The sequence below is a fragment of the Calliphora vicina genome, chromosome 2 (assembly GCF_958450345.1).
Source record: "Calliphora vicina chromosome 2, idCalVici1.1, whole genome shotgun sequence".
In the NCBI taxonomy this organism is placed as follows: Eukaryota; Metazoa; Arthropoda; class Insecta; order Diptera; family Calliphoridae; genus Calliphora; species Calliphora vicina.
In genome coordinates this window covers 90,226,971-90,237,144 of record NC_088781.1, presented here as the reverse complement: position 1 = coordinate 90,237,144, position 10,174 = coordinate 90,226,971, and the positions used below count along the sequence as shown (strand labels likewise).

The window sequence follows — 10,174 nt, the reverse complement described above, 5'->3', positions numbered from 1 at the left end:
TTCTCAATACGCAACTATTGTGATATATATTTGTCCATCTTTCCAAACCACAAACAACCATTTTGACATTTCCTTTTGTTTGTTTTCTATTATCATATTACTGTATAATTTTTGCTTTATTTATTATAGGTCCGACATCTTAAAAATTAATTTTTTGTACTTTATACGAACCCCCATATCCATAATCGATGTAAATTTTTAAAAGTTTTATAAAACAAAATTACCCTACAAAATCTGTTTTATAAACATTTGGTAAATTTAAAAATTTATTATGTATAAAGCCTTTAGTATACTTACATTTTATACATTTTATAAATGTTTATATGAAATAATTTATATAATAAGTAAATCTGACCATAACATTAAGTAGTTTGTTTTGTATTTATATTATTGAAACATTTAAACGATTTATAGAACATTGAAAATATTTGTAAGCTTTCTTTGCAAAATAAGTATTTTTTAGTATTTTAAAACCAACAAGTTGACAACACCGTTAGTAAATGTCACGTATAAACGTCTATACTAGACAAATATTCATCATAACAATAAATGACATTTGTTGTTAAGACAAAGTTATCTGAGCAAAAGCACTAACAAATTTGTCATAACGAAGCAATAATACTAATAAATGGTGACTATACCTGATAATTTTGTATCTTGACACCATTTTGACGTTTATCATGATACAAATTTAGCAGGTATAGACAGGGGCAAAGGAAATTCTATTTTTAACAGGTTCAGACCAAGGCGTATTAACAAGGTGAGTGCATAAAATCTGCTGTTTCTTAATTCGCTGTGGTTTTATGTACACTATATGTCAAACTTTGTTTATGTTTACATTTGTTATTGTAAATAACATAGTCATATTTTAATTCGCCTTGATTTTGACATTTACCGTACATTTTAACAAAAACAATTTGGCTGTTTTTGCATTTTTGTATTTGTTGCCGGGACGCACTCACCTTGTTAATACGCATTGGTTCAGACCAAAGTAAATTAATAAAGTAGACTCAGTAGAACAGCTGACTATTTTTTTTACTTTGGTCTGAACTGTCATTTCACTTGTGGTTGTTGTGGCGAAAAATACAACAAGCCCAAAAGCAAAAACAACAACAGGCAACTTTGACAGCTCAGACCTTAAACCAAAAACAAAACTGCTTGTGGTTTTTGTAAATGTTGTATTTGTTGTAGTACTGTCGTTACTTTATTAATTTACTTTGGTTCAGACCAAGGCGAATATATATAATGTGACTTTGTTTTTGTAAAAGATAAGTGAACTGTCAAAGTTGGATTTTACAATTGCAAAGCGTGGCCGTTGCGTTATTTCGGTATGCTGCATACAAATTGTATGGACATGAGAATTTTTGTCAACTGGAAAACTCTTTCCGGTTTTATTTAGGCATGCTTGTAAGATAAAAATAAAACAGCTGATTCGTTACGGAACGTACGTGGTAACTCTGCTTGAAAGTAATTAGTACTCAGAAAAGAAGTATTGAGTATTGAATACTTTTTTATTCAAATAGAGCAGATGAAGTATATTTTATATTGGTACCAAAGTAAATTAATAAAGTAGCGACAGTACTACAACAAATACAACATTTACAAAAACCACAAGCAATTTTGTTTTTGGTTTAAGGTCTGAGCTGTCAAAGTTGTTTTTGCTTTTGGGCTTGTTGTATTTTTCGCCACAACAACCACAAGTGAATTGACAGTTCAGACCAAAGTAAAAAAAATAGTCAGCTGTTCTACTGAGTCTACTTTATTAATTTACTTTGATTGGTACTTGCTAATGGAATTTGTATTTGAAATATCTATGGATTATTGTAAACAATTATCAACAAAATCTCTTACGAAAATTCATGGACAGGCGTTTAATCCACGTTATATGAGCATCGATCCTCCATCCTCTAATCACGATGCTGGCAGCAAACGGTCATCTTACGAAATCCCATTTTATGCTGATAAAGACGTTGTGTCTGTTGGTGATTTTCCAGCTTGGGAAACAGATCATGTAATATTTTATGAGAAGAAACAAGAGACAGCTTTAAAACATAAGAGCATACGCATTAGAAATATTTTCAATGAACGCACGTTTCCAAAGTCTGATGTTTTCAAAACTCGACCATGGGAATGCCCCTCTAAAATTGCATGGTTAGATTTAGGCTTACAATATTTTCCAAGATATATCCGCTCTGTTGAATGCATTTCAAAGAAATGTTGGTATGGTCATTTAACTGCAAGGCTAAATCGTTTACAATTAAAATTTTGAAAAGAAAAAATGGGTCATGTATTCGAATAAGTGAAAAATTGCTTATGGTTACATTAGAAGAATTCGATGCGGATTACACTGAATTATGGGTATGGGAGGAGATTTCAATAAATTTTTGTTGTGATTGCGTCATGCTGCGTTGACAAATGAATATACATTTAATCGTTGGCATGAATGAAGTACCAACCACCATCATAATATACCAGAAGTAAAAAGTAACAAAAGTGAAAAAATTTTCAGATGTGTTGCTATATTGTCAAAAACAAATTTAAAATGCTTGAAAGTATTCTTTCGAATTACAGACTTTATATTTGCACCTTACTTTGCGCTATTTTATGCATTTAGAACCATTATTATGAAATTATTTAATAAAATCTAACTTAATTTAAAAAAAAAATTATTTTCAACAAATCAACAGAATTGAATTTTTTGCAAAATACAGTGGTCGACATAAGTCTACGTACGACAATTTTTGCCACTTTATTAGAGAAAACCCGGTAAATAAAAAAAAACCCGGTAAAAACACTTGTATTAACAAGGTGAGTGCATAAAATCAGCTGTTGCTTAATTCGCTGTGGTTTTATGTACACTATATGTCAAACTTTGTTTATGTTTACATTTGTTATTGTAAATAACATAGTAATATTTTAATTCGCCTTGATTTTGACATTTACCGTACATTTTAACAAAAACAAATTGCCTGTTGTTTTTGCATTGTTGTATTTGTTGCCGGGACGCACTCACCTTGTTAATACGCCTTGGTTCATTCCATACAACCAAAGTAACCTAGCGTTTACACATGCAAGTAACAGTTCGAAAAACACAATACATTCACACTTTTGCACTAACACAAGCACACATGCAGCCACTTACAGCTCACTGCCTAGTGAATTTCGATGGACAGTGATTTTTTGACACTTACTGCAATAAAGTGTCAAAAACACAAACAGAGTTGCCTAACTAAAAAAATTTTAAAAAAATTACTGGATTGTGGTAAAATAATTATTATATTTTTAACTTATTTTATGTATATTTGTAAAAAAAATTGTTTTTTCTCTTCAAATATGAATAAAGAACGCTATTAAATTAATTTAAGAGCACTAATCTCATTAAAGTAATAATAATAATTATTTATAACAATTATTTCCCTACAAATATATGTATGTGGTATCCTAGGCAACTCTTAATAATAATGTGTTTACGTTTTGACGACATTTTTAAAATGAACTTTTACTTGCATGTGTAAACGCTCAAGCAACTTGTAGACATTTCGATGTATTTTCGACATTTTCGATAATAATACGTATTCTCAACTTTCCTCAATCTACTTGCATGTGTAAACGCACCGTAAATTAATAAAGTAGACTCAGTAGAACAGCTGACTATTTTTTTTTATTCAGTCTGAACTGTCAATTCACTTGTGGTTGTTGTGGCGAAAAATACAACAAGCCCAAAAGCAAAAACAACAACAGGCAACTTTGACAGCTCAGACCTTAAACCAAAATTGCTTGTTGTTTTTGTAAATTTTGTATTTGTTGTAGTACTGTCGCTACCTTATTAATTTACTTTGCATACAACAGTTTAAAAAATTTACACACATTTGTTAAGGCCCAACTATAATATGCATACCAAGGTGCATTTAATAAGGTGCCATCGGCAGCACAGCTGATTATAGAAATAGTACGCACAAATGTCAAACTACATATATAAAAAATATCCGCCCGTACGCCCGTATGTCAAACACTATATATACAAAATAAGTGAATTCGCCTGTATTTATTTCAATTCGCCACTGCTGTCACCTTGTTAAATACGCCTTGATGCATACACTAACTTAAGTCAGCTTAAGCAAATGTGCGAATACATATAAAACGTATGTGACAAACTATAATGTACTTAAGAGAGTTTCGTCAAGTTTCGTCGAATTTTATTTGCTTAAGCAAAGTGCGAAGCTGGTCGCACATTCCGTACGGAATCAGCTATTTATTTATTTTATACAAAGAAAATAAAGAAATAAATGAAAAGGATGCAGAAAATTTTTATATTTTGATAAAATAATAAGAAATACGTATTTTTTTAATTGCAAGTTGCACATAAATGTTCAAATGGGGCTAAATAGTTTTGAATGCACGTAAGTACATTATAGCCACCTAAAAGTTTCTTTGAATTTCCTTAAGCATTTGACAGACTTTTCGTTCGGTTTTGACATTACCTTAAGCTAGCTTATGCATATAATAGTTGGGCCTTTATGCTCTTTTAAAAACATTTGTTCATTTATCGTTGAGCAAGCGATGAAAACACATGCGGCGGACTATCGTCATTTTTTTCATAAAATTATTAGTCATTGTTGGTTGTTTTTATATGAAGCATAGCAAACACACGCGTTTCAATTACAATTGTACACAAAAAAAAAAAAAACAAAGTCAAAAATAAATATAAAATTGAAGAAAATTACGGCCGTAAAATGTATATTTTTTTCTTTTCCTTAATATTTAAATAACATTTATTTAATAAGTTGGTTGTATCTGACATAATTTCTAAATCCAAACTTTTTCATGTTTGTTTTATTTTAAGTATTTGGCATTATGTTTGCTTGGTTTTGCTATTTTTGAACATCACTGCTGTAGACTCTACAGTGTAGAGCAGAGGTTCGCAAAAATAAATCCTCTCACCAACACATTCAATTCTTTATTTTATTCAGTGTACCTACAAACACACAAATACAAAAACTGAAAACATAAAGAAAAAGTCATACACCAGTGCTCATGCGTATTCCTAGTTGTCTCGTTGAGTGGACAACGACTACTAAAACGTAAGAGCATAAGAATACGTGTGATTTGATTCTGCACAATTGTGCTATGGGCTGCGCATTACTGGTGTAGAGTCTGTAGACCAGTGATGTTCAAAAGATTGTGATCTTGACGTTGAGCTGGATAGACGTGCTTATAACAAAATTTTGTTTTATATATTTAATTTTTTTTTGCGAATTTTGGTATTTTATTACCTGAATTTAATTTATTGGAGATTACGATCAGTAAACCTGTACTGGCAACAACCGTAATTGTATGGAGAAGTGTTTTTCTTCTCTTGGGATGGATGCTGAATATGAGGAAAATGGCCCTGCCGTTAATTTACCTTTAGCCACTGATGACGAGAATGGTTTGGAGGACATATGTGTGAAGAGGAAGAGACTGGATGCGACTCCACCAACTAGTATTGACGTTTCAAGTTTGAACGGAAGGTTCCCGACATCGCAAAACAGATTTTCTATTCTTGCAGACTTAGAATTTGAATGCAACAACACTGCCACAACTGCTAAACGCAACAACATTGCAAAGGCGCAGCCTGTGAAACCTGCTGATAAACCTTTTTGCCCGCCTATCTTTCTATATAATGTGAACGTTGGACTTTTGTGTCAGCAGCTGGAAGCAAAAACACCTAAAATTTGTTTTAAGATAAAGAATGTTAATAATCATAAAGCCAAACTTTATCTTTCAGATGCATCCGTTCATGCTGAAATGATGAATTTATTGAGGGAAAAGAAAATTAATTCTTATTCATTTACCCCAAAAGAAATGAAACAAGTGTCGCTGGTTCTCCGTGGTCTATATTACAGTACCGAAGTAGATGACATAAAAGCCGCATTGGATGAAACATTTCCTGGCATAGTTTCTAAAGTAACTAAATTTACGACAACTTATTCAAAAAAAAATAATTTGGACACAGGTCTTTTTCTTATTACACTGGTACCCGGTAAAAAATTGGGTGATGTCTCATCAATAAAATTTTTACTAAACCAATGCATAGGGTGGGAAAAACCGAAAAGGAAGGAAAAGGAAATACAATGTCACAGGTGCCAGCATTGGGGTCACATTTCCCGAAACTGCAACTCTGCTTTTAAATGTGTAAAATGTGATGCGACACATGATCCTGGTGCTTGCCCCCGCAATCAACTTAATGATGACACTGAGCCCACTTGTGTCAACTGTGGCGAATCTGGCCACCCAGCAAATTGGAGAGGTTGTTCAGCCTATAAGAAGTTTGTGTCGGGAAGAAATGAACGGATTAATAAAGCTCGGGAGGTAAAAACTATTGCTAAGGAAAACGTCCATAGGGCTATCAACTCCCCTCTAATTTCTCCAGGAAAGTCTTTTGCGAGTTTATTCCACCATAGTCAGAGGAATATCGTAAATCCTCAGAAACAAAAATCGACCATTATAGACGAATTTTTAAAGCTTGCTGAATTTTTTATGGAACCAGAAGAACAGTCATTGGATCGTGAGATAAATAAATTTCTATGTGAATATAAATCTATGTCAAAACCTGAGGCCAAATCTTTATTTTTGAGCCTCCTTAACAAAGTTAAAAGCGTTTATGGGCCCTAGACACATAAATTTTCTTACCTTCAATGTCAGATCTCTTGTTGATACAAGTAGACAAATTGATCTCTTGAATACTCTTTTTCATAACCAAATTGACATCGCATTCATCCAAGAGTGCCATCTACGCAGAACTGGTAATGTAAGACTTAATGGTTATAGTTTCATATATGACGGCTCACATATTGGAGTGGCTATAGCAATAAAGAACACAATTTCTTACAATCTTATAGATATTTCCAACATTGGATTCAATGGAATTTTTATTCAAGTGGATTTTAACATAAATGAAATACGTAAAAAGTTTTTAATTGGTTCCATATATATTCCGTGCAACTATACTTCTTCTCTCTCCGATGGACTAAGTAAAATTTTAAATATGGCCAGTGGATTTGATGGTTTTATATTAGGTGGTGACCTAAATGCCAAGAATCCGGTTTGGGGCGATTTAATTGAAAATGGCAACGGAAAGGTACTCAAAAGTTGGCTCCTTGATAACGCTTTAGATGTGGTTCGGCTTTGTGACATTACGCCTTCGTATCCGAATGGCTCATCTTTTCTTGACCACTTTTTACTAAGTCCTCATGTAATTAACACCAGCTCTGATAATTTTAGAACATCAAGTCTTTCTTCGTTCTCAGACCATTATCCCATCAAATTGGAATTAAGATTAGAATCCTGTGAATTCATTTTACAAATACCTCGCCGTTGTACATCCTACAAGAATACCAATTGGAACCTTTTTCAGCGCGAAATGGAAAATGTCTCTTGCAGTCTGTTACCTTCTGAGAATAGAAATATTGAGAATCATGAAATTGACCGATTGATAAATGTGTTTAATACCAACTTAATAACTGCTCATAACAACCACACGGAAAAAATTTAAATAAAGAACAACAAATTACCACTTTCTGAGAATATAAGAAAATTCTTCAAAGTAAAGCATAGATGGCAAAAAGAGTTAAAAAGGATTTATCATCGCACCGGAAACAGGCTGAGTCAGGAGTATATTATACTATCGAAGCAAGTCCAGCTTTTAAGGACGATTATAAAAGAACTAGTAATTATCGAACAAGCGAGGAGTTTTAATAGTAAACTTGAGAAAATTAAACCAGGCCCATCTGCGTTCAAGGAAGTATATAAACTAATGGGAAAAAGAAAGTCAACATTTTGCAAATCAGTTTGTGTCAACAACACCATTATCTCCAATGAATCTGAAATTTCGGAGCACTTCCGAGAATACTATGCAACAGTATACAGCGAAAATATTCCGGAAGGAGCCATTGCGGATATAGATGCCCGTATTTCGTCTTGTGTTGATGTCATTCCCCAGCATATTTACTCGTTCGATGGATTATTTAACTCTGTTGAAAACCAAGATGCATACCACTTTACTAATGTTGGGTCTGTAAAAGATATTATACGTGAAATTAACAACAAAAAATCAAGCGGCATGGATGAAATTTCAAATTTCCTTATAAAAAAGCTACCTGATACGGCAATAAAGCTACTTACCATCATCTTTAATAATTGTATTAACAATTACTATTTTCCAGCTGTGTGGAAATCGGCTAAGAAATCGCCCTATTTCAATGCTCTCAAACATTGGAAAGATATTTGAACACGTCTTGAAGGATAAACTGGAAGGAGAATTCATAGTTAGTCCGATATCTGCATTTCAATTTGGCTTCAAACAATTTCACTCGACTCAACATGCTCTTCTGAAATTCCACGGTGACATCACAAAAAAACTGAGAGATAAAATATGTACGGTAGCTTTATTGTTAGACATTGAAAAAGCATTCGATTCCGCTTGGCATAAGGGAATATTGTATAAACTGGTGGAGCTAGGAGTTGATCCTTATCTTATAAAGCTATTTCAAAGTTATTTCTCCGACCGTAAATTTTGTGTTCAAATAAACGGTTCATCCTCCAGTTTCGATAGCGTAAAGAGTGGTGTCCCCCAGGGTAGTGTTTTGGCACCCTTTCTATTCAATTTATTTCTCCACGATTTTCCGCATTCAACTGAGAACTCAAAGGCTATATTGTATGCAGACGATTGTTTAATCTACTCACATAATGAATCTCCAATACAAGCGCTTACTAACGCGGCGTTCCATCTTGGTGTTGTAAATTCTTTTTACAAATCTTGGGGAATCAGGATTAATGCAGCCAAATCTGAAGCCATCTGCCTGAGAAATGCTTCTGGTAAATGTGACAGATTTGTGGTTCCAGAGAGCAAACTTTTGCAGCTCTCTCTTGACGGTATGGATATTCCATTTAAGGACACCATTAAGTACCTGGGCGTTAATTTTAACAAGTTAATGAAATTTAATAATCATGCCAGATTGTTCTTAACGAGGGCCAAGAGAATATCGGGTATGTTTTCCGGTTTAATGAACAGCAAATATCTTCCACAGGCGACAAAACTTCTTCTTTATAAAGTAACTATCAGGCCGACACTCATATATGCATTCCCCATATGGTTCTCTATCTCTCCAACGGTGGCCAGGGAATTGGAAATTTTTGAGCGAAGAATACTAAGGAAATGTATTGGCAGGAATTTTCAAAGCTATACAAAACGATTTTCTAATACATACATTTATGGACAATCTGCTGTGGTACCACTCTGCAAATACGCCTTACGGCTCCAGAGGAAATTTGCTGATAATTTAGCTCTCCATGAAAATACACTGATGAACGATATGTATGAGTTTGAGAAGGAAATAGAGTGGTCAAGATGTACTTACCTGTCTCCAATAGGTATTTTGAACCAATTAATTGACAACGACGATCCCGTTCAGCTTATACTACCGGATTTCTACAGGGAAACACTCCCAGGCTCCCATAGGGGCTGAAAGGAAGGAAATAAGAAAGAAACTGTGATATTTTATTTATACATTTATTTTATTATACAATTTGTATTTTCGAATACTAATGATTGTCTATTTTATATTATTATAATTAATTTTAATTATTCCAATTTATGAACTTTTTACACTTTGTAATATTTACAATTCGTTAACATTCTGTGATATAAATGTTCTCTGTTTGTTATTGTTATTAACAGCTGTTTAGTTTAAGTGTTATTTAGTTTTATGTTTATTTATTTTGTTTACAGACTATCGCTCTGTTCGTCACACCTAATGCCGGGAGCAAGCATTTTTTTTTTTCATATATTGAGCTGTTCGCTTTTACTTATTCATTTTTTTAAGCAAGTTGCTTTTGCCTCACACATAGTGTATTAGAATAAGACAATAATAGTTCTAAGATTATATTTTGTTATACGGTCGTTTGTATCTCATATTAAAAAAAAAAAGTCTCAATAAAGTGTTTACTTACTTACTTACTTGTACTTGTGATGTTCAAAAATGAAGATGTATTGGTGAGAGAGCTACCCAGCAAACATAATGTCAAACACTTAAAATAAGAACAAAATAAAGAATGTTTAGATTTAGAATTTTTGCCAGATATAACCAATTTATTAAATGAATGTAATTTAAATTTTAAGGAAATAAAAGAATAT

At 32.9% G+C, this 10,174-nt stretch overlaps 1 long non-coding RNA gene and 1 pseudogene across 1 annotated transcript; one reads left to right on the top strand and one right to left on the bottom strand.

Annotated features, from left to right (window-relative positions):
- Positions 1 to 1,790: 1,790 nt before the first annotated feature.
- LOC135951769 (protein trunk-like) lies at positions 1,791 to 2,666 on the top strand (annotated as a pseudogene).
- A 4,197-nt stretch (positions 2,667 to 6,863) lies between these two features.
- Positions 6,864 to 9,787, bottom strand: LOC135951974 (uncharacterized). Its single transcript, XR_010576005.1, has 4 exons — positions 9,664 to 9,787; positions 9,399 to 9,502; positions 8,164 to 9,341; positions 6,864 to 8,054 (listed from the first exon to the last, which is right to left on the bottom strand). It is a non-coding gene; the product is annotated as an uncharacterized LOC135951974 (long non-coding RNA).
- Between the last annotated feature and the right edge of the window lie 387 nt (positions 9,788 to 10,174).